At 44.4% G+C, this 26,851-nt stretch overlaps 1 long non-coding RNA gene across 2 annotated transcripts in view; it reads left to right on the top strand.

Moving 5' to 3' along the window:
• LOC125487606 overlaps positions 1-24,492 on the top strand; it is a 25,562-nt gene extending 1,070 nt beyond the window's left edge. Inside the window, exons 2-3 of one of the 2 annotated variants that reach the window (XR_007265974.1) lie at positions 4,820-4,987; positions 22,827-24,492. This is a non-coding gene — a long non-coding RNA (uncharacterized LOC125487606). Of the gene's footprint in view, positions 1-4,819; positions 5,131-22,826 lie in introns of both variants that reach the window. The other variant, XR_007265973.1, reaches the window with a different exon arrangement.
• The last annotated feature ends 2,359 nt before the right edge of the window (positions 24,493-26,851 follow it).

Raw genomic sequence — 26,851 nt, 5'->3', positions numbered from 1 at the left:
TTCATCCAGCTCTACACCTTGTTATCTCAGATTCTCCAGCATCTGCAGTTCCTACTATCTCTAACTAGGAAAATGACCGTTTATATGCAGATAAGGATAAGGAGTAAATGACAGGTGGAGATAAAGCCCAAAGAGAGAGACAAGCAATTTGATAGATAAATGAGTAGATAACGATCTGGCTAGGAGTGCGAATAGTTGTTAATGGGGACTGTTAGTGACTACCACAGATTCGCCATTACAGATAGATCTGCCATTACACACCATGTGATAACAAGGCCTGGTGTATGGGGTCGAGGGCTAGGACATGGGAGAGTTTAGGCCCTAAAAGTATTTAACTTGACATTTGAGTCCGGAGGACTGCAGGGTCAGCAAGTGGAAAATGAGGTGTTGTTCTTCCAGCTTACTCTGAGCTTCAATGGAAATTGCAGCAAGCCTGAGACAGATGTTGGCCAGGTAACAGGGTGATGGGTTAAAGTGGGAGGCAACTGGAAGATCAGGGTATAGTGGGCAGAACGTAGATGATGTTCTGTGAAGTGGTCACCCTGTCTGCATGCTGTTTCCCCAATTTAGAGGAGACCATATTGTTAGCAGAGAATGCAGTAGACTACATTCTGGGAAGGGCAGGTGAGGTGCTGCTTCACCTGGAAGGTACGTTTGGGTCCTTGGACACTAGGGAGGGAGGAGGTAAATGGGCAGATGTTACACTTTTGGTTGCAGGTGGGGAGGATGTTGGGAGTGAAGGAAGAGTGGACCAGGGTGTCCTGGAGGGAATGGTCCCTGTGGAAGTCAGACAGGGGAGGGGAATATGTCTGGTGGTGACATTTTGCTGGCGTTGGTGGAAATGGTGTCTGATTTTCTGGATCTGGATGCGGATGCTGGTGGGATGGCAGATAAGGTCAAGGGAAATCCTATTACTGTTGTGGGTGGGAAGAGATCGAGTGAGGGTGGAAGTGTAAGAGATGGGCTGGACCCAGTTGAGGGTCCTGTTGATAATGTTGCTGGGGAATCCTCAGCTGAGGAAGAAAGTGAGCATTTCGGAGGCTGCCTTTTCAAAGTTGGCCTCATCTGAACGTGTGTGACTAGTGACGGAGGTACTGAGAGGATGAAATGGAGTCTTTACAGAAAGTAGGGTGAGGATGTATAGTCCAGGTAGCTGTGGGAGTTTGGTGGGTTTATGGTGGACATTAGTGGCCACTCTATCCCAAGAAATGGAAACAGATATCAAGGAAGGGAAGGGAGAAGTCAGCAATAGACCAGTTAAAAGTGCGGGCGTGGTGGAAACTAGAAGCAAAATTGGTGAACTTTCCAGTTCCAGATGAGACAGGGAGGCAGCACCGATGATATTATCGATATATTCGAGAAAGAGTTGTGGGTGTGGCGGAAAAGGAACAAGAATATTCCACGTACCCCAAGAAGAGACAGTCATAACTGCGGCCCATGCAGGCACCCATGGCCACCCTTCTGACCTGAAGAAAATGACAGGAGTTAAAAGAGAAGTTGTTGAGGGTGAGGATGCTCCAGGAGGAGGCAGAGAACCCTAAGACCATCCTGGTGAGGGACGGACAATTAAGGGGATTGCACGTCTATGGTAAAGAGCAGGTGGATGCCTGCAAATTGGAAACTTTGAAACTGGCATCAGAGGAATCACAGTTGTATGTGGGCAGGGACTGGTCCAGAGGAGATGAGCTTTTTGTGGGGCAGGAGCAGGCTGAAACAATGGGTCTGCCGGGCAGTCCTGAGTGTGGATTTTTGGAAGGAGGTCGAAGCGAGCTGTGCAGGGCTGGGGCGCTGTCAGCTTGGAGACAGTGGAGGGGAGATCACCAGATGAAATGAGGCCAATTACTGTCATTGATACAATGGCCTGATGTACCGTGGTGGGGTCATGGTCCAGGGGGAGCTAGATGGAGGTATGAGAGCTGGTGCTCAGCCTCTACAATGTTAATAATATAGTGAGGCTTGGATCTAAGCACACAAGAGTGCAGTTAGTTTGAAGGGAGATTAGTTGTCTCAATTTCTCTGTCCCCCTCACCCAATCCAACCTATCTCCCTTCGAACTGACTGCACTTAGATCCAGCCCTGACTTTATTATTAAGCCTGCCAATTAAGGGTGGTGCTATTGTTGTCTGGTGTACTGACCTTCACATTGCAGAGGCTGAACCCACCGTGGCACATCAGGCCATTGTATCAATTGTGGTAGCTGACCTCATTTCATCTAGTGATCTCCCCCACTTCCTCCAAGCTGATAGTTCCCTATGCCTGCACAACTCGCTTCTATCTTATTCCAAAAATCCACAAACACCCATTGTTTCAGCCTACTTCTGCCCCACAGAACTCCTCTCCTCCTACCTGAACTCAGTATTTTCTACCCAGGTTGAGTCCCTGCCCACATATCTGTGATTCCTCTGACACTTTATGCCAGTTTGAAGGATCCAGCTGTCGCCTCTTTACCGTGGACGTGCAATCCCTTAACAGTCCTTCCCTCACCAGGATGGTCTTAGGGCTGTCCACGTCTTCCTCGAGCAAAGGCCTGAACCGTCCTCACCCGCCACCACCCTCTTCCAATTGGCTGATTTCATCCTTGCCCTCAACAACTTCTCTTTTAACTCGGCTCATTTTCTTCAGGTCAGAGGGGAGGCCATGGTTACCCACACGACCTCAATTATGCCTGTGTTGCCGTGGAGTATGTGGAACTTTCCTTGTTCCAGTCTTATTCCAGCCTCCACCCACAACTCTTTCTCTGATGTATCGGTGATCTAAACGGTGCTGCTTCCCTCTCTCATCCAGAATTGGAAAAGTTAATCAATTTTGCCTCCAATTTCCACCATGCCCTCACTTTTACGTGGTCTACCTCTGATTCCTCCCTTCCCTTCCTCGACATCTCTGTTTCCATTTCTGGGGATAGACTGGCCACTAATCCATTGTAAACCCACCGAACTCCCACAGCTACCTGGACTATACATCCTCACACCCTACTTTCTGTAAAGACTTCATTCCATTGTCTCAATTCCTCCATCACTAGTCACATGTGTTCAGATGAGGCCAAATTTGACAAGGCAACCTCAGAAATGTCCACCTTCTTCCTCAACCAAAAATTCCCCAGCACCATTATTGACAGGGCCCTCAACTGGGTCCAACCCACCTCCCGCACTTCCATCTTCACCCCCTCTCTTCCCTCCTGCAAAAGTGTTAGGGTTCCCCCTGTCCTTATCTGCCATCCACCAGCGTCCACATCGAAAAGATCATCAGATGCCATTTCCGCCACCTCCAGTGAGAAGTCACCACCAGACATATATTCCGCTACCCTCCCTTGTCCGTCTTCCACAGGGACTGTTCCCTTGGGACACCCTGGTCCACTCTTCCTTCATTCTGAACACCACCCACCCACAGCCCCAGAGCACCCTTCCCCTGCAAGGTTGGAGGTGTAACACCTGCCCGTTTACCACCTCCCTCTCCCATATCCAAGGGCCCAAACGTACCTTCCAGGTGAAGCAGTACTTAAGCTGCACTTCCCGCTATCTAGTCTATTGCATTTGCTGCTCGCTATGTGGTCTCCTCTATACTGGAGAAACAAAGCGCAGACTGGGTGACTGTTTTGCAGAACATCATTCTCCCTGCAAAAAAGATCTTGACCTTCCAGTTACCTTCCACTTTAACACACCACCCTGTTCCCTGGCCAACATCTCTTGTCTCCGGCTTGCTGCAGTGTTCCAGCAAAGCTCAGTGCAAGCTGGAAGAACAACAGCTCGTTTCCACTTGGGGATCCTGCAGCCCTCCAGACTCAATGTCGTGCTCAATAATTTTAGGGCCTAAACTCTCCCATGTCCTAGCCCTCTTACCCCCACCCCAACACCAGGCCTTGTTATCACATAGTCTGCCATTACATGCCATCTATTGTTAGTCACTAACAGTCCCTATTAACAGCTGTTCACCCTCCTAGCCAGTTCGTTATCTACTCCTTTGTCTATCCAACTGTTCTTCTCTCTCTCAGTTCTATCCCCACCTATCGTTTACTCCTTACCCTCCATCTTATATGTTTAAATGGACATTTTTCCCATTACCATCAGTTCTGAGGAAGAGGCACCAGACCCGAAATGTGAACTCTGATTTTTCTTGACATGCTGCCAGACCTGCTGACCTTTTCCAGCGACTTCTATTTTTATTCCTGATTGACAGCATCTGCAGTTCTTTGGGTTTTGAGGAGGCATTTTGCGATTTGGTGATCATAAAGTGTTAAGATAGTTTATGGAAAAGGACTGTTCCTTGGCTGGAAATGCTAAATTGGGAAGAAGCTAATTGCCACAGTTTTAGGCAGGAACTGTAAAAATTGGATTGGGTAGCTGTTTCAGTTATCTCATGTGGGAGACTTTTAAAACCAACTGACCAGATTTCGTGAACTGAATGTTCCTGTGATGAAAGATAAGGATGTCACGATTCAGGAACATTGGATGATGAGAGACGTTGTAAGTTTAGTTGAAAAGAAAAGCAAAGCAAAAATAACATTTAGATCATAGAATCCCTACAGTGTGGAAACAGGCCCTTTGGCCCAAGAAGTCCACACCGACCCTTGAAGCATCCTACCCAGACCCATCCCCATTTAACCCACAGAAAAACTGAAGGAAGTGCAGATGCTGTAAATCAGAAAGAAAAACAAAGCTGCTGGAAAAGCATCTGTGAAGAAAAATCAGAGTTAACGTTTCAGGTCTGGTGACCCTTTTTGTTTTTTTTTTGCCCCTATAACCCACCTAAGCTACACATCCCTGAACGCTACGGATAATTTAGCATGGCCAATCCATCTAACCTGCACATCTTTGGACTGTAGGAGGAAAGCGGTGTACCCGGAGGAAACCCAAACAGACACGGGCAGAATGTGCAAACTCCACACTGTTGTGCGAGGGTGGAATCGAACCTGGGTCCCTGGCGCTATGAGGCAACAGTGCTAACCACTGTGCCGCCCCTGGAAACAGAAGTGAAATGAGGCTTTTCAGAGGTAAAAAGGAAGCAGAAAAGAACTTAAGAAAGGAATTAGGAGGGCTGGAACGGACCATGAAATGCCCTTCACAAGTGGTATTAAGGAGAATCGCAAACAATTTTATACCTGTATTTGGAGTAAGAGGGTATCTAGGAGAAAAGGTAGGTCCACTTGAGGATAAACGAGGGAATTTTGTGTGGAGTCAGAGGAAGTGGGTGACATCCTTAATGAATATTTTACATTAGAAGTGAGCAATGAAAATGATATGGATTTTGAAAAGGATTTATTGATACTGTAAGCATGTCGAATTTAAGAAGGGGATGGTGTTGGGTGTCTTTAAAAACATTAGGATCCGACCCAAGATACTGAAGAATGCAAGAGAGGAGACTGGCTATTCTCCAGTCTTCTGGGACTTCACTTGTGGCTAAGATCTCTATCCGTGTTGTTCTTTGTTCAAGAAGGGCAACAGAGATAATCCAGGAAATTATAGCCTGGTGACCCTTGCATCAGTGGTAGGGAAATTATTGGAGAAGACTCACCGGGACAAGATTTATTTGCACTTGGGCATGAATGGATTTATTAGCAATAGTTAGCGTGGCTTTGTTCAGGTGAGGTCTTGTGTCTCAAACTTGATTGAGATTTTGAAGAATTGATGAAGATGATTGAGGAAAAAGCAGTGAATGTTGTCAACATAGACTTTACTGAAGCATTTAACATGGTAGACAGATCCAGAAGATCAAATCGCATGGAATACATAGTAAGTTGACAAGTTGGATACAAAATTGGCTTGGCTGTAGAAGACAAGGTTTGTTGTGGAGGGGTGGTTTTCTGACTGGAGTTCTGGGAGTAGTGGTATTTCACAAGGATCACTGCTGGGACTTCTGTTACACAAAAACATATATAAGAAATAGGGGCAGGACTGGGCCATCTGGCCCATTTGACCGCGCTCCGCCATTCAATAAGATCACGGCTGATCTTTCCGTGGACTCGGTTCCACTTCCTCCACTCACTCAACAGAACCCATAATTCCCTTACTGTTCAAAAATATATCTATCTTTACCTTAAAAACATTCAATGAGGTAGCCTCAACTGCTTCACTGGGCAGGGAATTCCATAGATTCACAACCCATCAGGTGAAGAAGTTCCTCAGCTCAGTCCTAAATCTGCTTCTTCTTAGTTTGAGGCTATGCCCCTAGTTCTAGTTTCATTTGCCAGTGGAAACAACCTCCCTGCTTCTAGCTTATCTATTCCCTTCATAATTTTATATGTTTCTATAAGATCCCCCTAACTCATTTTTCTAAATACCAACACGTATTGTTTCAGTCTACTCCATCTCTCCTCATAAGCCAATCCTTTCAACTCCAGAATCAACCTAGTTAACCTCCACTGCACCCCCTCCAGTGCCAATACATTCTTTATCACGTAAGGGGACCATAACTCTACACAGTACTGTAGGTGTGGCCTCACCATCCCATATAGCTTCAGCATAACCTCCCCATATTTAAACTCCGTCCCTCCAGCAATGAAGGACAATATTCCATTTGACTTCTTAACTTCCAGCTGCACCTACAAACTAACTTTTTATGATTCATGCACAAGGATACCCAGGTCCCTCTTCACAGCAGCATGCTGCAATTTTTAACCAATTAATTAATAGTCTATTTTGCTGTTATTCTGACAAAATGGATGACCTCACATTTACCAACGTTATACTTCATCTGCCAGACCCTTACCCACTTACTCAACCCATTTATACCCTTCTGCAGACTTTGTGTTGTCTGCACACTTTGCTCTACCAGTCATCTTGGTCTCACCTGTGAACTTTGACTCACTATACTTGCTCCCTAGCTGTGAATCAACTATGAAAATTGTAAACCTTTGCGGTGCCAACATTGATCCCTGAGACACACGTCTAGCCACTGTTGTTTGTAATAGATATAAATGATTTGGAGGGAAATAGTGGTCTGATTAGGAAGTTGGCAGATGACATGGAAATTGGTGGAATTGTGGATCATGAGTAAGGATATCAAAGAATGTACAGGATATAGATCAGGTGGAATGAACAATGGAGTTTAATCCAGACAAGTGCGAGGTGATGCATTTTGTGAGGTCAAATACAAGAGGAATGTGTACTGTAAATGGCCAGACCCTTAAGAGTATTGATATAAAAAGGAATCTTGGGGTCCAAGTCCATACCTCCCTCAAGTGTGGCAAACAAGACGGTAAAGTGATAAAGGAAGCTATTAGCATGCTTGCCTTCTTCAGTCAGGACACCGAGTACAAAAGTTGACAAGTCATGTGGAAGACTTTTAAATAATGTGCACAGTTCTGGTTGCCACACTGTGGGAAGCATGTGAAGGCTTTGGAATGGGTGCAGAAGAGATTTACCAGGATATTGCCCGGATTGAAGTGGATTAGCTATAAGGATAGGTTGGACAAAGATGCTGCCTGGCCTGCTGTGTTCATCCGGCTCTACAGCTTGTTATCTTAAATTATATGTTTGTTTTTGTTAGAGTGCAGGGGCGGAGGGATGATGTGATAGAAATTAGCGAATGGGAGCTGGAGCTGGATGGACTCAGGATCACCTGGGGTGCAGAGAACATCATTGGTAAGAGCTATAGTGAAATGGTCACTTCAAAGGTGCTGGCTGCAGGTAGCTGGAAGAAGTAAGTGGTGTTGGGGTGGGGTTATAGACAGATAGTGCAGGGTTCCCCTGTGGCCATTTCCCCCAATAACGGGTATACTGTTTTGGATACTGTAGGGGAAGATGACTTTTCAGGAGCTAGCAGCAGAAGTCAGGTTAGTGGCACTGTGACCGGCTCTGAGGCTCAGAGGGAAAGGGTGCCGTCAGACAGAGCAATACTGATAGGAGACTCCGTTGTGAGGGGGACAGACTGGAGGTTCTGTGGCTGCGGAAGAGACACCAAGATGGTGTGTTGCCTCCTGGATGCCAGGGTCAAAGATGTCTCTGCACAGTTGCAGAACAGTCTGAAGGGGGAGGATGACTAACCAGAGGTCATTGTCTACCTATGTCATTTGTACCGATGTGCACAAAGGGATGGGGTCCTGTGAAATGAGTAGAGGGAGTTAGGTAAGAATTTAAAAAGCAGGACTTCAAAGGTAGCGATCTCCGGATTACTCCCAGTTCCAGTGAAGGTAGAAATAGAAAGACAGACCAGGTAAATGCATGGCTGAAGAGCTGGTGTAGGACAGAGTTTACAGTTCTTGGATCATTGGAATCATTTCTGGGTTAGAAATGACCTGTACGAGAGGGACGGGCTGCACTTGAACCAGAGGGGGTCCAATATCCTTGCGGCGAGATTTGCTAGTGTTACCCAGGAGGGTTTAAACTAGTTTGTAGGCATGTGGGGCTCTGTATAAGAGAGGGGCCATCGACAAGCCAGGGGAAAATACATTAGCTATCAAGATCAAGTTTACTATTCAGGATAGCTAGGGGCACAGTAAAGGGAGGGAAAATACTTCCGGTTTGAAGTGCATTACTTCAGTGCACAAGGTCTGACCAATAAGGCAGATGAGCTCAGAGCATAGATTGCCTCTGGGGACTGGGATATTATAGCCATAACAGAAACATGGCTGAAAGAAAGGCAGGATTGGCAGCTTAATGTTCCAGGATACAGAAGCTAAAGATGTGACAGAAGTGCAAGAAAACGAGGAAGGGGAGTTGCCCTTTTGATAAGGGAGGACATAGAATATCTTCTCTAAGCACTATTGTTAAGGGTTATCAAATGTGGCCATATGGTTTGAACTTAGAAACAAGAAGGTGATGGTCGTTCTGTTGGGACTGTGTTATAGACCCCCAGATAGCCAGTGGGTACTAGAGGAGCAGATATGCAGAGAGATTGCAGATACCTGTAGGAATAATAAAGTTGTATTGGTTGGAGATTTTAATTTCCCCTGTATTGACTGGGCAACCCAGAGTGTAAAAGGCCTAGATAGGGTAGAATTTGTCAAATGTGTCCAAGAAAGTTTCCTAAATCAATATGTAGACGGCCCTACTCGGGACGGTGCAACACTGGACCTCCTCTGAAGAAACAATATTGGACAAGTAACTGAAATGTTGGTCAGAGAGCACTTTGGGTCCAGTGACCTTAACTCTCTTAATTTTAACGTAGTTATGGATAAAGATAGGACAGGACCACGGTTAAGGTGCTGAACTGGAGAAGGGTAAATTTTGGGGCCATGAGGTAAGATCTAGCAGAGGTCGATTGGGTGAAGAAAAGGAATGACAGGCAAATGGGAGGCTTTTAAAAGTGTGATATCAAGAATCCAGGGACAGTATCACCCTGTTAGGGTGATGGGAAAAGCTGGCAGGTTTAGGGATCCCTGACTGATAAGGGATATTGATGCTGTGGTCAAGAAGAACAACAACTCTGGATCATTCGGGAGGCTGCAGGGGTGATAGATAGGACGTATAGGGAGGTGGTCACACCCAAGTTGCAGGACAAAGGTAGCTGGGTGACTGTCAGAAGGGGGAAAGGGAATAGGCAGATAGTGCAGGGATCCCCTGTGGCTGTTTCCCCTCAACAATAAGTATACCGCTTTGGATACTGTTGGGGTGCGAAACCTACCAGGGAAAAGCCATAGTGTCCAGGTCTCTGGCATTGAGCCTGGCTCTGTGGCTCAGAAGGGAAGGAGAGCGATAGTGGTAGGAGATTCAATGGTTAGGGGAACAGACAGGAGATTCTGTGGTACTGAGTGAGACTCCTGGATGGTATGTTAACTCCTGGGTGCCAGGGTCAGGGATGTCTCGGATCGAGCCTTCAGGATTCTTAAGGGGGAGGGAGAGCCATAGCTAGGAAACAGGAAGATGACCTGAAAACTGAATATAGGGAGTTAGCATGGAAGCTGAAAGCCAGGATGAGCAGAGTAGTAATCTCAGGATTACAACCAGTACCACGGGCTAGTGAGGCCAGAAACAGAGAGCAAGTGCAGCTGAAATGTGGCTACAGAGCTGGTGTAGGAGGGAGGGCTTCGGGATTGTGGATCATTGGGATACGTTCTGAGGAAGTTGGGACCTGTACAGGAAGGACGGGTTGCACCTGAACTGGCAGGGGGGAGGCACCAATATCCTGGGCAGGAGGTTTGCTAGAGCTCTTTGGGAGGGTTTAAACTAGTTTGGCAGGGGGGTGGGAACCGGAGTGATAGATCAGAGGATGGGGTAGCCGGTGTACTGACAGACAGAGCAAGCAGAGAATCTGTGAGGAAGGATAAGCAGCTGATAGGGCAAAGTGGCAGTCAGTGTGACGGGTTGAGATGTGTCTACTTCACTGCAAGAAGTGTTAGGAATAAGCCTGACGAGCTTCAAGCATGGATCAGTAATTGGAACTATGATATTGTGGCCATACGGAGACTTGGATAACATAGGGGCAGGAATGGTTGTTGGATGTTCCGGGGTATAGATGTTTCCAAAGAAATAGGGAGGGAGATAAAAGAGGTGAGGGAGTGGCATTGCTGATCAACTGTGATACCATCCCTGCAGAAAGGAAGGTCGTGGAGGAGGGTTTGTCCACTGAGTCAGTATGGGTGGAAGTCAGAAACAGGAAAGGAGCAGTCATTTTATTGGGAGTTTTCTATAGATTCCACCGCCCCTGCCCCCCGCCCCCCATAACAACAGAGACACTGAGGAACAGATTGGGAGACAGGTTTTGGAAAGGTGCAGAATAATAGGGTTGTTGTCATGGGTGACTTCAACTTCCCTAATATCGACTGGAACTTCCTAAATGCAAATACTTTGGATGGAGCAGATTTTTGTCAGGTGTGTCCAAGAAGGATTTTAATATGTAGATAGGCTGACTAGAGGGGAGGCCATATTGGATTTGGTGCTTGGCAACAAACCAGGCCAGGTGTCAGAACTCTCAGTGGGAGAGCATTTTGGTGATAGTGATCACAACTTCCTGACCTTTACTATAGTCATGGAGAGGGATAGGAGCAGATCGTATGGGAAAGTATTTAATTGGGGGAGGGGGAATTACAATGCTATAAGTCAAGAACTATGGAGCACCAATTGGGATCAGATGTTTTCTGGGAAATGCACGACAGAAATGTGGAGGTTGTTTAGGGAGTAGTTGCTACAAGTACTGGATAGGTTTGTCCCGCTGAGGCAAGGAAAGGATGGTAAGGTGAAGGAACCTTGGATGACAAGACATGTGGAACACCTAGTCAAGAGGAAGAAAGAAGCTTACTGAAGGTTGAGGAAGCAAGGATCGAACAGGGCTCTAGAGGTCTACAGGTTAGCCAGGAAGGAACTGAAGAATGGACTTAGGAGAGCTAGAAGTGGGTATGAGAAAACCTTGGCGGGTAGGATCCAGGAGAACCCCCAAGGCGTTCTATACTTATGTGAGGAACAAGAGGATGGCCAGAGTGAGGGTAGGGCCAATCGGGGATAGTGAAGGGAACTTGTGCGTGGACTCAGAGGAGGTAGGGGAGGTCCTTTGCTTCGGTATTCACGGGTGAGAGGGACCTTGACATTTGTGAGGACAGCATGAAACAGGCAGATGTGCTCGAACAGATTGCTGTTAGGAAGGAGGATGTGCTAGAAATTTTGAATAACATGAAGATAGATAAGTCCCCTGGGCCAGACAGGATATACCCAAGGTTACTACGGGAAGCAAGGGAAGAGATTGCTGCCCCTTTGGTGGTGATCTTTGCGTCCTCACTGTCCACTGGAATAGTACCAGAAGATTGGAGGTGGCAAATGTCATTCCCTTGTTCAAGAAAGGGAACAGGGATAATCCTGGAAATTACAGACTGGTCAGTCTTTCTTCTGTGGTGGGGAAATTATTGGAGAGGATTCTGAAAGATAGTACTTATGATTATTTGGAAAAGCACAGTTTGATTGGAAATAGCATGGCTTTGTGAGGAGCAGGTCATGCCTCACAAGCCTGGTTGAATTCTTTGAGGATGTGACAAAATCGATGAAGGTAGAGCAGTGGAAGTGGTGTATGTGGATTTTAGCAAAGCATTTGATAAGGTTCCACATGGTAGGCTCATTCAGAAAGTAAGGAGGCATGAATTCAGGGAAATTTGGCTGTCTGGATACAGAATTGGTTGTCCAATAGAAGACAGAGGGAGGTAGTAGATGGAAAGTATTCAGCCTGGAGCTCAGTGACCAGTGGTGTTCCGCAGGGATCTGTTCTGGGATCTCTGCTCTTTGTGATCTTTATAAATGACTTAGATGAGGACGTGGAAGGGTGGGTTAGTAAGTTTGCCGAAGCTTGGAGTTGTGGACAGCTTGGAGGGCTGTTGTAGATTGCAACGTGACATGGACAGGATGCAGAGCTGGGCAAAGAAGTGGCAGATGGAATTCAACCGGGAGAAGTGTGAAGTGATTCATTTTGGAAGGTGGCATTTGAATGCAGTATACAGGGTTAATGACAGGATTCTTGGTAGTGTGGAGGAAGAGAGGGATATTGGAGTCCATGTCCATAGATCCCTCAAAGTTGCGACCCAAGTTAATAGGGTTGTAAAGAAGGTGTATGGTGTGTTGGCTTTCATTGGCAGGGGAATTGATTTTAAGAGCCGTGAGGTTATGCTGCAGCTCTATAAAACTCTGGTTAGACCACGCTTGGAATATTGTGTTCCGTTCTGGTCACCTCATTACAGGAAAGATGTGGAAGCTTTAGAGAGGGTGCAGAGGAGATTTACCAGGATGCTGCCTGGACTGGAGGGCAGGTCTTATGAGGAAAGGTTGAGGGAGCTAGGGGTTTTTTCATTGGAGTGAAGAAGGATGAGAGGTGACTTGATAGAGGTGTACAAGATGATGAGAGGCATAAATAGAGTGGATAGTCACAGACATTTTCCCAGGGCGGAAATGACTATTATGAGGAGACATAATTTTAAGGTGATTGGAGGAAGGTGTAGGGGAGATATCAGAGGTAGATTCTTAACACAGTGGTGGGCATGTGGAATGCGCTGCCAGCAGTGATATTGAAGTCAGATACTTTAGAGACTTTTAAACGACTCTTGGATAGGCACATGGAGGATAGTAAAATGTAGGGTATGCAGGGTGGATTGATCTTCGTAGGATCATAAGTCAGCACAACATCGTGGGCAAAAGGGCCTATACTGTTGTCCTGTTCTATGTTCTAAGAAGAAGGCATACGTTGCATATAAGCTATCAGGCTCCAGTAAATGCCTAGATGACTATAAAAAGTGTAGGAGCACACTTGAGGGAAATTAGAAGAACAAAAAAAGGGTATGGGATGGATCTGGCAGATACAGTTAAAGATAATCCCAAGAGGTTCTATAGCTATATTTAGAGTAAGAGGGTGGCTAGGGAGAGAATAGGTCCCCTTAAAGATCAGCAAGAGTGTCTACATGTGGAGGCGCAGGAGATGCGGGAGATTTTTAATGAATATTTGTCCTCTGTGTTTAATGAGGAGAGAATCATGGAAGCTAAGGAAATGATGGAAACAAGTGGGGATGTTTTGGATCATGTACATATTACCAGAGAGGAGGTGTTTGCAGCCTTAAAGTGCATTAAGGTGGACAAATCCCCTGGGCCTGGGCCTGGTCAAGTCCATCCTCTGATGTTGTGGGAGGCTAGGGAAGAAATTGCAGAGGACCTTGAAGAGACTTCTGCTTCATCTTTAGACACTCTGCAGTCTTCCAGAACTACTTCAGTGACTAATTTTGTTCCATTGTTTAAGAATGGCAGCAGAGACACCAGGGAACTACAGGCCAGTGAGCCTGACAGTGGTAGGCAAGTTATCGGAGAGGATACTGAGGGATAAGATCAACCAATATTTGGATAGTCAAGGTCTGATTAAAGATAGTCAGCGTGGATTTATGTGCAGGAAGTCATGTCTGACAAATCTTTGAGAGTTTTTTGAAGACATAACCAAGAGGATAGATGAGGGTAGGGCAATGGATGTTGTCTATATGGATTTTAGTAAGACCTTTGACAAGGTGCTGCACAGCAGGCTAGTCACGAAGGTCAGGTCGCATGGGATCCAAGGAAAGCTAGCTAATTGGATTCCAAATTGGCTCAATGGCAAGAAGCAGAGGGTGATGGTCGAGGTCGTTTCTTGGATTGGAGGCCTGCGCCTAGTGGTGTGCCATAAGGGTCGGTGCTGGGATCTTTGTTAATTGTTATATACATAAATGATCTGGAGGTGAATGTACAAGACATGATTACTATAGGAGATATCGTTGATAGCGAGGAAGGTTATTAAATATTACAGAGGGATCTTGATCAGATGGGGAAGTGGGCTGAGGATTGGTAAATGCAATTCAGAAGGGTGAGGTGTTGAACTTTGGAAAGTCAAACCAATGCAGGACTTGTACAGTAAACGATAAGGTCCTGAGGAGTGCTGTGGTACACAGGGACCTAGGAGTACAAGTATGTGATGCCATTTTCAATGAACTACAGGTAGACAGGATAGTGAAGAAAGCATTTAGCATGCTGGCCTTCATCAGTCAAGGCATTGAGTATAGGAGTTGGGATGTTATGTTACAGTTGTATAAGTCATTGGTGAGGCTGAACTTGGAGTATTATGTATAGGAAACTGCAAAGTGTGAAAAGAAAATTTACCAGGATGCCGCCAGGACTAGTAGGCCTGAGTTAAAAGGAGAGGCTGGCCAGGATAGGACTTTATTCCTTGGAATGTAGGAGAATGAGGGGTGGAGGTGTATAAAATCATGAGGGGTATAAATAGGATGAATGCATATAGTCCTTTTGCCAGGGATGGGGAATTGAAAACTAGAGGACATACGTTTAAGGTGAGAGGGGAAAGATTCAAGAAGGACCTGAGGAGCAACTTCTTCACGTAGAGTGGTGCGTAAATGGAATGGGCTGCCAGAGAAAGTGGTTGAGGCAGGTACAATAGCAACATTTTTTAAAAAATAACATTTCGATAGGTACCTGGATGGGAAGGGTTTAGAGGGATATGGACCAAATGCGGGCAACTGGAACGAGCTGAGTGGGCACCATGGTCAACATGGACCCATTTGGGCCAAAGGGCCTGTTCCCAAGCTGTACTACTGTATGACTCTAAGGTATAAAATTATGACAGGGATGGATAGGATGTCTAGTCAGAGTCTCTTTCCCAGGTTGGAAATGTCAAATGCCAGGGGGAATACGTTTAAGGTGAGATGGGGGTAAATTTAAAAGCTGTGTAAGTGAAGTTTTTTTTTACACAGTGGAAGTAGGTGACTAGATCATGCTGTGAGGGGAGGTGGTAAGAGCAGATACAATTGTCAAATTTGAGGCATTGGGTCAGACCCAAGAACAGGCAGAAAGTAGAGGGATCCAGAAAATGTGCAAGCAAATGGGATTAATTTAGAATAGCATCATGGTCAACATAGCCATGGAAGGCCAAAGGGCCAGTTCCTGTGGTGTACTGTTAGAAATTCTCATCTCTGTCCTAACTGGGTAACCCCTTAGGGAGATTATGCCCATTGATCCTAGACTGTTGCTCTTTGTGGAACAATCTTTCTTGAGGTTGGTTGGCTCGCCAAGCTGGTTTCTTGTTTTGCAGACGTTTTGTTACCATGCTGGGTAACATCCTCAGTGCAGCCTCCGATGAAGTGTCGGTGTGTTTTCCCGCCTGGTTTTTAAACTCTGGGGTCCGTTGAGCTGGATTGCCTCACTTCCGGTTTTCCTTCGTGGTGGAATGTATATGGGGTAGAGTTCAATGTGTTTATTAATAGCATGCTTCGTGGAGTGCCAGACTTCTAGGAATTCTTGTGCCTGTCTCTGCCTAGCTTGTCCCAGGATTTTGGTTTTGTCCCAGACAAAATGGTGGTTTTCCTTGTCCATGTGGATTGAGATGAGTGAGTATTGGTCGTGTCTTTTTGTAGCCAGTTGGTGTTCATGTACCCTTGTTATTAGTTTCCTTCCTGTTTGTGCGATGTAGTGTTTCTCACAGTCTCTGCAGGGGATCTTTGTAGATGACATTGGTCCTGTCCATAGCGGGGAGTGGGTCTTTAGTTCGGGTGAGCAGTTGTCGTTGGGTTGACGTGAGCTTGTGTGCCACTCTGATGCCCAGCAGTCATAGGAATCTTGTGGTGAGTTCCAATGTGTTCTTGATGTAGGGTAGTGTGATGAGTGTGTCAGGGTGTTTAGTATCTTCCTGATGCTGTTCGTGTAGGCATCGTCTGACCCAGTTTTTTTGGATATCCATTATCCTTGAAAACCTGGAAGAGGTATTCTTCCTCTTGGCGTAGTTCCATGTTGCTGCAGTGTGTTTTTGCCCATTTTAAATAGTGTTTGCACGCGGCTACGTTTGTGTGTGCTGGGATGATTGCTGTTGAAGTTCAGTAACTGGTCCGTGAGTGTGGCTTTTCTGTGTACTTTCATTTGCAGTTCCCCGTTTGTCTTGCGCTGTACCATGATGTCCAGGAATGGGAGCTGTTTGTTCTTCTTCTCCTCCTCCTCTGAGTTTTATTCCGGTGGTGGTGTTTATAAGTTTGTGTGTCTCCTGTAATTTGGTCCGTTTAATGATGACAAAGGTGTTGTCCATGTAGTGTATCCATAGTTCAGGTTGGATTTGTGGAAGGGCCATCCTTTCTAGTCTTTGTATCACTGGTTCTGCTATGAGTCCAATCTTTCTGCATATACTCTGTCAAGCCCCAGAAGAATTTGATAGGTTTCAATAAGGTCGCATTTCTTTCATCTAAACTCTGAGTACAGGCCCAATATACTTAACCTTTCCCCAGAAAACATTTCTGCCCACACCCGGGAAAAGTTGACCAAAACTGTTCTTAATTATTCTAGGCTTTGTCTAATCAATACCTTGTTTAGTTTTTGCAATACTTTGCTCTTTTTATTCTCCATTCCATTTGAAACAAAAGCCAAATTTACCCTCAAATGAGGAACCCCCCTCCAACTCCCTCTGTTAAGTTTTTGTCTGCTCATTGACCTGTTCTTATCCTTCTGCAGACTCTCTGTGCCATCTCCACCACATGTCTTCCAACCTATTTTTGTATCCTCCACATATTTTGCTGTAATACATTGAACTGGGACAATCAAGTCACTAATATACATTGTAAATCATGGTGGCCATGGCTGTGGTCCAGCTGACGCTCCATTAGAGAAATAGTTTGCTAATTCCCACTCCATGCTAATGTACGACCCCTAGTCCCATGGGCTCTTATCTCATGAGTAGCCTGACACACAGTGCCACATCGAAAGTTGAAGAAACTGGGTGTCTTTTCATCAGAAAAATGCAGAATGACAGGAGATGTGAGCAGAGAGTTCACAACATGATCCAGGTCAATGTGTAAGATGTTCCAGACAGTCCTTGTCCTCCAGGATCTGTGTCCATGGGAGGAATTGATGGGTTTATCTCATAGAGGTACATCCCAACTGTTGGAATAAAACACTCCCCAATCAAATACAGCATGGATTAGATTCAGAATAAACCTATGACCTTTCCCTGTGATACAGATAGTGAGGGACTGAGAGTCTCTAGGTCAATGGCATCTCTCATTCAAAAAGGTAGAAACTGATCCTGTGTCTGTCCCCATTAATACTGGGTTTCACATTGCTCATCCTGTTGCTGTTTCCTTTCAGGTTAGACAGTTTTACTGTGGGAATGCTTATTGTGGAGAGTGTGAAGGGAACTGTACTCTGTCTATGACACCATGCTGTACCTGTCCTTTGAATGTATGATGGGAACAGCATGATGAAAACTTTACCCTGTGCCTGACACTGATCTCACCCTGCTCTGGGAGGGAGGTGAGAATAATGTAGTAGGATCTTTACTTTTCATTGAATCGATGTCCTATCTGCCGTAAGAGAGTTTGGGGATAATGTAAAGGGAGAGACCCTGTATATCTAACCTGTGCTGTATCTGCTTTGGACAGTCTGATGGAGATAATATGAAGGGAGATTCCCTGTATATCCACCCTGTGCTCTAACTGCCCAGGAAAGTGTGATGAGGACAATATGAAGGGACATTCACTATGTATCTAACCTGCGCTGTATCTGCCCAGGACAGTGTGATGGGGGATAATGTGAAGGAAGATTCCCTGTGTTTCGAATCTAGAATCATAGCATTTTATATCCTTCCTTCACTAAAGTGCCAGAACTCAATAATACTCCAAATGTGGTGTGATCAATGATTTGTAGAGATGTGGCTTCATTTCCTCGCTTTTACACTCTATGCTTCTATTTCTAAACCCAAGGATCCCATAAGACTTAACTGTTTCAACTCACCTGGTTACCTTCAGAGAATTATGCACATAATTGTACACCCCTCAAAGTTGTACCTTTTGAAGCCTACATTGTCCCTGTGTGTTGTTTCTACCAAAAAGCATCACCTCACTGTTCTCTGGATTGAGTTTCATCTGCCAGGTATTTGCCCATTTGGTCATATTGTCAATGACCCTTTGAAGCCACTTAGCATCTCCTCAGAATTCACTATTTTCCCTTTCTTAGTATCAACTACAAATTTAGAGATTTTGCCATCAACACCGATTTCCAAATCATTTCTACAAATCAGAAAAAAACAAGGGTCCCAACACTTGTCTCTGGGGAACTGCACTTTCAACTCATCTCCTGTCTGAGAAATGCCCATCTATACCTACCATCTGTTTCCTATCTTTAGCCAGCTTCCAATCCATACAGCCAAGGAGCCATGAATCCCAAACATTTCGATTTTTGCTAACCAACCTACCTTGTGGCACTATATAAAATACTTTCTGAAAGTCCAAATAAATAACATCCATAGAACCATCTTCATCCGCTGCTTGTGTTACCCTGTGAAAGAATTCTATCAAATTTGTCAGATATGACCTGCCCTTGACAAAGCCATGTTGATTGCCGAGAATTAACTTCTTTATCTCTAAGTTTATTTTTACTTTATACTATATTCTGGCATTCATCAGTTTTCCCCCTATTGATGTCAAGCTGACAGGTCTGCAGTTTTCTGAGTTATCTTTGCCCATTTTATAAACAAAAGTGTCACTTTTAGTCTTCCAGCTCCCCAAGCCTAATCCTATGCTCAGAAAATTTCTGTCATTGGCATCACAATTTGCTTCTTTACCTCTCACAGCAATTTAGGATACATCCCATTGGGCCTGGTGACTTCTGTATCTGGATTTTTGCCAGCCTTTTTACCACCTCTTTATGTATCACTATACAGTTCAGTTGCTCAAGACCCACATTTTTAACTCTGACGTTGTCACCATTTTCATATTTGGTAAAGGTAGAAGTAGATATGTACTCTTGACTTTCTGGGACAGTGTAATGGGGATAATGTTGAGGGATATTCTGAGTGTACCTAAGCTGTGCTGTATCTGGCTGTGACAGTGGATTGGGGATAATGTGAAGGGAGATTCACTATGTTTCTAACCGGAGTTGTATCTGACTGGAGGATGCTTCAAGCGGACACTGGATGTCCTACTGTCTAGCCATGACCTATCACTATGATCAGAACATAATTGAACCCAGAGGTTATAGAAGACATAATCTTTTTGTCCAGGACAATGTTCTGGAGGTACTCTGAGTATTTACGAAAAATCTTTTGAGAAAGCCAGGGGAACAGTTGCTACCTTGACAGAGATTGAGCATGTGCATTACCATCTTCACCCAGGAAGCAGAAAGCGAACGTTGTGCATTTATATCATGGATCTGGATGGATATTAGAAGCTTTTCTTGCATGGGGACAAAAGAAGATCATTTGTGTGCTGCAAATTCAAGCCAAGTGTTTATTTCCTCTCAAATTCTGTCTTTTGTCACATCCTTTTATGGGTGTTAGAAATCTGAGAGATTATTCTGTTTCTGATATCATTCAAGATACAGGGGCTAGCTGGAGATTTTAAAATTAAAGAAATTGTGTCAGAGGTTAGAATTATTAAGCTTTCATTTATAATTTTAAAGCATTAGTTGTACGTTCTTGTTCACGAGCTCTGAGGCTGGTGTGGCTCCTTTTACTGTCGATCAGAATCCACGTCCATCCATTCAGAGATAGTGGAGATGGAGGAACACAGCGGGCCAGGCAGCATCAGAGGAGCAGGAATGTTTGACGTTTTGAGTCGGGACCCTTCTTCAGAAATTTCTGACCCAAAACATCAACTTTCCTGGTTCTCTGATGCTACCTGGCCTGCTGTGTTCCTCCAGCTCCACACTCTGTTATCCCAGGTCCACTTCTGTCCCCTTGTCTAACTCCCTCTGCCTCTAATAATGTGTACTTCGAGGTTGGTTGGCTCGCCGAGCTGGTTTCTTGTTTTGCAGACATTTCGTTGCCATGCTGGGTAACATCCTCAGTGCAGCCTCCGATGAAGCGTCGGTGTGTTTTCCCACCTCATTTTTAAACTCTGGGGTCCATTGAGCTGGATTGCCTCACTTCCGGTTTTCCTTCGTAGTGGAATGTATATGGGGTAGAGTTCAATGTGTTTATTAATAGCATGCTTCGTGGAGTGCCATGCTTCTAGGAATTTTAGTGCCTGTCTCTGCCTAGCCTGTCCCAGCATCTTGGTGTTGTCCCAGTCGAAGTGGTGGTTCTCCTTGTCCATGTGGATTGAGATGAGTGAGTATTGGTCGTGTCTGTTTGTAGCCAGTTGGTGTTCATGTACTCTTGTTGTTAGTTTCCTTCCTGTTTGTCCGATTGTTTCTGCAAACTTTGCCTAAATGAAGTTTCCACTGTTGCCCCTGCCCAGCATTGTGCTGTTGATTTACCAGCTTTACCATCTCATTGTCAGGAACTGTTTTTTCCTACACAGGAGCTAATTTCTCCACTTCTGATCTTCTGTAGTAAGGCAAATTCTCCATCATTTTCATTAGTTGTAATATATTCAGCATATCCTGAAACATAGTTATTACCTTGCCTGCTGATTATTTCCACTATTTGCTCTTTTTCTTTGTAGCAGAGTTTCAACATCAGAATTTACGACCGATTTATAAGCTGCAGAACTGCAGATCACCTCAAAATTACTGAGAGCTTAAATGTGTGAGGCCAGCCGGGAGTGCAGCATGATGGTTTAAATGTAAGAATTGAATGGAGAAAATTGCAAAATAGATGAGCTGAGACTAGGGTGGAGTTGGATGATGTCACTATGTGGAAATAGATGGTTTTTGATGGTGATATGAACATATTGTTTAAAGTTTAGGTTAAGCATGATGTTGTTCTAAATGGTCTGCTTCAGCATCAGACAGTTGCAGGGAAAGAGGGAAGATTAAGGTTCTTGCGAAGATTTATAGCTCCATTTATGGATGAGGTTGTTAGCTGGCTTGCCAGTTATCGTACAGGCATTTCATCACCATGCTAGGTAACGCCATCAGTGCAGCCTCCGATGAAGCGATGTTGTTCGACTCTGCTTGGTATTTATATGATCCAGTCTGTTACATTGGGTTGTGTCCTTTCCGGTTCTGTTCTGCGTGAGTTTGTATATGGGATCTAATTCCACATGTTTGTTGATTGCATTACGGGTTGAAAACCAGGATGGGACAACGTGACCATTCTGGCTCAAGCCAACCACAGAGATGCACAGAAATTCCTACAGACCTGGTTTTCAACCTCTAAGGCAATCAACAAATACCAAGCGGAGTAGAACAACATTGTGTCATCGGAGACCACACTGATGTTACCTAGCATGGTGACAAAACCAGCTATATCGATGAGCAAGCCAATAACCTCAAAGAGGAAAATGTGGGCCAGAGTGCGGAGTTTGTAACTAAAAATAGTTTCTTTTATTTTTTGGAGAATATTTCTATTTATCTAGTATTAGATGTCAGGCAAGTTTGGAGGTCACAGTGTTCACGTACATCTCCTATCCTGGTCATTCTAGATGGTGAAGTTTGGGAGATTCTGTCAAAGTTCTTGTCGAACTGTAAATACATAGAATCTCTCTCGTTTGCCTCTCCCTCTCTCACACCTCTCCTCTCTTTTTGAGTCACCCTGCAGAGGCCAGAGTCTTGTGCATGTTCAGACTGCAGACGCAGATTCCTTTCCCAATGGACATTAGTGGTCCAGTTTGTTTTTTTTTTTACAACATTCTGTCAGCTTTCTGGCCCAACAAATTAGCAAGTTCATTCAGCTGAATTTCACAACTTGCCTTTGTGTATTTGTGGGTGTTCTCTCACTCCCTTTTTTTTCTCTGTTTTAAAACAGTTTCAGTGGGTGTTTAGAGGAGGAGGAATTACAGTCAGAGATCACGGATCCATCACCTCAGAATCTGATGGAGGTTTCCTATTTGTCACAACCATAACGTAAATAGATTTTGAACATGGAAAGAAAGAGCACAGTTCACATTGAAGAGAACCCCTATACATGTTTGGTGTGTGGGGAAGGATTCCGCCAATTAGCTGGCCTGTTGGGACACAAATGCAGTCACACTGGGGGAATAATCCCCATTTCTTATCTCCTTGAAAGATAGGTTTCTGTGTTGTTTAGATGTTGTCATCCATGTACTTTACTCAAAAATGCATTTGATTAAATGTCATGCAACAGACTTGAGTGAGGATAGACATCGTAGATTAAAGGTACAGCAGCAACTTGAATATGAAATTGACTGCGAGATGGGAGAAAGAGGCCACTGGATAATCAATGTTTTTCAGGCTGCAGGAATGTTAATAGTGGAGTTCCCCAAGGATTGATGCTCAGACTCCTACATTTCCTGATTCATTCAAATTACCTAGCTCTTAATCAGAGTATTATTTCAAAACTTGCAGAATCTTAAGTGGGTCCAAAGCAGTGGCAGTTTCTCTTCTCTGAAGGACATCAATGAAACAGTTGTGTTTGTTTTTATGAAATCCTGCAGCTTTCATGGTTACTTTTCCCATGTCCTGGCCCCACAAAAGACCAGATTCATTAAGATCAAATTCCCAACCTGCATTTGTGATTTTGAGTGCTCTGTCTCTCACTCTCTTTATTCTATTTTCAATCAACTTCAGAGAGCGCTAGAAACAGCAGGTTTGCAGGACGAATTCAAAAACCAATCATTAAATCAAGATCGCACGGATATGACTCGTTTATCACAACCTAAATATCAATGGATTTTGAACATGGAAGGAAAAAGCAGGCATATCTTAAAGGAGGAAATTGGAGCAGAGAGCAGGAGTACTTTGAGGAGGAAATTCCAGAGCTCGTGTAATATGCAACTGAAAGAATGGCCATTGATGGTGTAGCAATTTAAATCAGGAATGCACAAGAATCCTGAATTGATAAGTTACGGACATTTTCAGAAGATTGTGCTTCTTAGGAGTTTACAGAGATGGGGATTGTTGTAACCATGGAGCAAAATAAAGGTGTGTATTTTAGAATGTTGTGGCTGCAAACCCAGGCCCTTTGTCGCATCGGGTGTGCATGTGCATGTCCATATTTAAAGACTATGTGCAGTATGCTGAAATCAATGGAATTATTTTGACATTTTCAGGATTGTGATTTTGTGGATATCTGTTCAGCAGTGCTTTGGTCTGTTTGCTGAAGTCAAAACTCTTTGAGGAAATCAAGTGAAACACGATCAAGTTCATACTTGGGAGAGACCTACCCAACTTGCGGAATGTGCTGTAAAATTTCAGTTATTTAATGGCCCATCTACATGTTCACAGAGATGAGACCTTTTCAATGCCCAGACTGTAGGAAGTGCTACAAAATTCCAAGGGCACTGATGAACAGTGGCTCACTGCTGCCTCACAGCACCAAGGTCCTGGGTTTGATTCCACCCTCGTGTGACTGTCTGTGTGGAGTTTGCACGTTCTCCCTGTGTCTGCGTGGGTTTCTTCCGGGTGCCCTGGTTTCCTCCCACAGTCCAAAGATGTGCAGGCTAGGTCGATTGGCCATGCTAAATTGCCCATAGTGTTCAGGGATGAGTAGATTAGGTGGGTTACAGGAGATGGGTCTGGGTGGGATGCTCTGAGGGTCGGTGTTGACTTGTTGGGCCAAAGGGCCTGTTTCCACACTGTAGGGATTCTATGATCTTCTATGATGAACCAGCAACACGTTCACACTGAGGAGAGACCTTTTGAATGCTTAGATTGTAGATAAAGCTTTAAAACATCCAGCAATCTGATCTCCCGTTCACACTGATAAGAGGCCTTTCAAATGCAGATTGTGGGAAATGCTTTAAGTTCCACAGATTTGATTAATCAGCGTGTTCCTTCTGATGACAAACCTTTTAAATGTTCACACTGTGGGAAGTGCCCTAAAAGTTCCTGGGCACTGACTTCCCGTCAATGAGTTCACGTACTGTCACTGTGGGACCAGCTTCAGAAGATCATTTGACCCTCTCTTAAATACTGGTGAATTCAAACTGCAGAGAGGCCCTTGACTTTGGTCCTGTCACCTTGTGGTACACCAGCAAGTTCACACTAAGGGGAGACTTTAAGTGGTCTCATCACTGCACACCAGTGACTTCAGACTAGGGAGAGGCTGTTCATCTGCATTGAGTGTAAGAAGAGATTCAGTCAGGAGCTTATAAGTCTGAGACACACTGAGTTCACAAATTATTTAGGGAGTTGGGTTTTTCTGTTAATTACTTCCGGACTGAACTCTGTTCATTGGTTTGCTTTGTTGATATCCTGAATAAAAGTCAAATAAATCAGCTTTGTGTTAAACCCATATTGTGTTAAGACTTTTTAATATCTCTTCTACAAAAGTATCTAAATTATTTGTTTGTTTCACTTTTCCTCTCCCTTGTCTTCTCAAAACTTACCTTGAATAAGTGTGAGGCGTGCTCTGTCAATGAGCTTCCACCTCCGATGGCGAACAGTACATTTCTGCATCCTGCATGGTGTGATCTTTAATGTGGTTGTGCAATGAGTCAAAACTCTTACCCCTCCAAGTGATAATTTTCCAATGAGTTGACTGTGGAATGTGTCTCGGTGCTTTTCCCGTTAACTGATATTTGAATTCTTTTGAAGAGGACTGAACAGACAAATATTTTTCCTTCTAGTTTCAAAGGCCGGTGATATTTTGTTCCCATTGTATTAAATGACTCTGTTAGATCTTGATGAGATGTTTGGTTTGAGATTTAATTAACGAGTTCTGCAATTTTGACCTTCTCTTCCAATATCCTATGGAAAGATATTTTAAAAAAAGTCACCGCTGTTATTATGTAACTTCAGAACAGGTATTCTGTTTTTTTTCTGGTACACTGCCTCCATTCTCGCACTGTTCTCCTAATATACACCTCCCAATTCTCGTAAAGGAGCTGATTCACAAGTTCATAAGATATTGGAGCAGAATTACGCCATTCGGCCCATTGAAGTCTGCTTTGCCATTTGATTGTAGCTCCGCACCCCATATTTCCTGCTTTCAACCCATTACCAATCAAAAATCTGTCTGACTACTCCTTAAATTTACTGACTGTCCCAGCATCCTCTGCACCTTGGGGTATCAAATTCCATAGATTCACAACGCTTTGGGAGAAATAGTTTCTCCTCAAATCTGTTTTAAATTTGCAACCCCTTATCCTAAGACTGTGGCCCCTTGTCCTGGAATGCCCCACAAGAGGAAGTATCCACTCCACGTCAATTTTATACATTCCTTTTATCGTTTTGAAAACGTCAATTTGATTTCCCCTCATTCTTCTAAATTCCAGAGAGTGTTGGCCTAAACTGTTCAATTTCTCTTCATACGACAAAGCTCTTGTCTCTGGGATCAATCTAGTGAACCTCCTCTGAACTCTCTCCAATGCCACTACATCCTTCTACAAATAAGGGGACCAAAACTGTGTACAAAACTACAGGTGTGGTCTCACGAATGCCTTGTACAGTTGTAACAATACTTACTTTCCTTTTATATTCTATTCCTTTAACTATAAAAGCCAACATTCCATTTGCTTTCTTTATTATCTGCTGTACCTGCATGCTAGTTTTCTGTGACACATGATTCATTTTGGAAGGTCGAACTTAAATGCAGACTTTAGGTCAATGGCAGAATTCTCGGCAGTGTGGAGGAACAGAGGGATCTTGGGGGCCACGTCCATAGATCCCTCAAAGTTGCGACCCAAGTTAATAGGGTTGTAAAGAAGTCATATGGTGTGTTGGCTTTCATTGGCAGGGGAATTGAGTTTAAGAACCATGAGGTTATGCTGCAGCTCTATAAAACTCTGGTTAGACCACACTTGGAATATTATGTTCCGTTCTGGTCACCTCATTACAGGAAAGATGTGGAAGCTTTAGAGCGGGTGCAAAGGAGATTTACCAGGATGCTGCCTGGACTGGAGGGCAGGTCTTATGAGGAAAGGTTTAGGGAGCTCGGGCTCTTTTCATTGGAGTGAAGAAGGATGAGAGGTGACTTGATAGAGGTGTATAAGATGATAAGAGGCATAAATAGAGTGGATGGTCAGAGACTTTTTCCCAGGGCGGAAATGACTATTACAAGGGGGCATAATTTTAAGGTGGTTGGAGGAAGGTGTAGGGGAATTGTCGGAGATAGGTTCTTCACACAGAGAGTGGTGGGCACGTGGAATGCGCTGCCGGCAGTGGTAGTGGAGTCAGATACCTTAGAGACTTTTAAATGACTCTTGGATAGGGACATGGAGGATAGTGAAATGTAGGGTATGCAGAGCAGATTGATCTTCGTAGGATAATAGGACGGCACAACATCGTGGGCCGAAGGGCCTGTACTGTGCTGTACTGTTTTATGCTCTATGAATGAGGACGCCCAAATACCGCTACACTGGAGCACCCTAAACACTCTTCCCCCCCATTTGGATTATAGGTCGCCTTCCGATTTTTCTGACCAAAATGCGTGACATAACACCTATCCACATTAAACTCCATCTGCCATATTTTGGCCCTCTCCTAACCTACCTATATCCATTTGTAAAGTTCTTATTTTCTTATTGCAAGTTACCTTCCTGCCTATTTTTGTGTCATCAGCAAATTTGGCTATAGAACCTTCTATCCCTGTATCCAAGTCATTAATGTAGATTGTAAATAGCTGGAGTCCATGGACTGAACCCTGTGGCACC

Source organism: Rhincodon typus, chromosome 42, assembly GCF_021869965.1.
Source record: "Rhincodon typus isolate 14 chromosome 42, sRhiTyp1.1, whole genome shotgun sequence".
NCBI classification, from domain to species: Eukaryota; Metazoa; Chordata; class Chondrichthyes; order Orectolobiformes; family Rhincodontidae; genus Rhincodon; species Rhincodon typus.
This window is presented reverse-complemented; position numbering and strand designations above follow the sequence as displayed.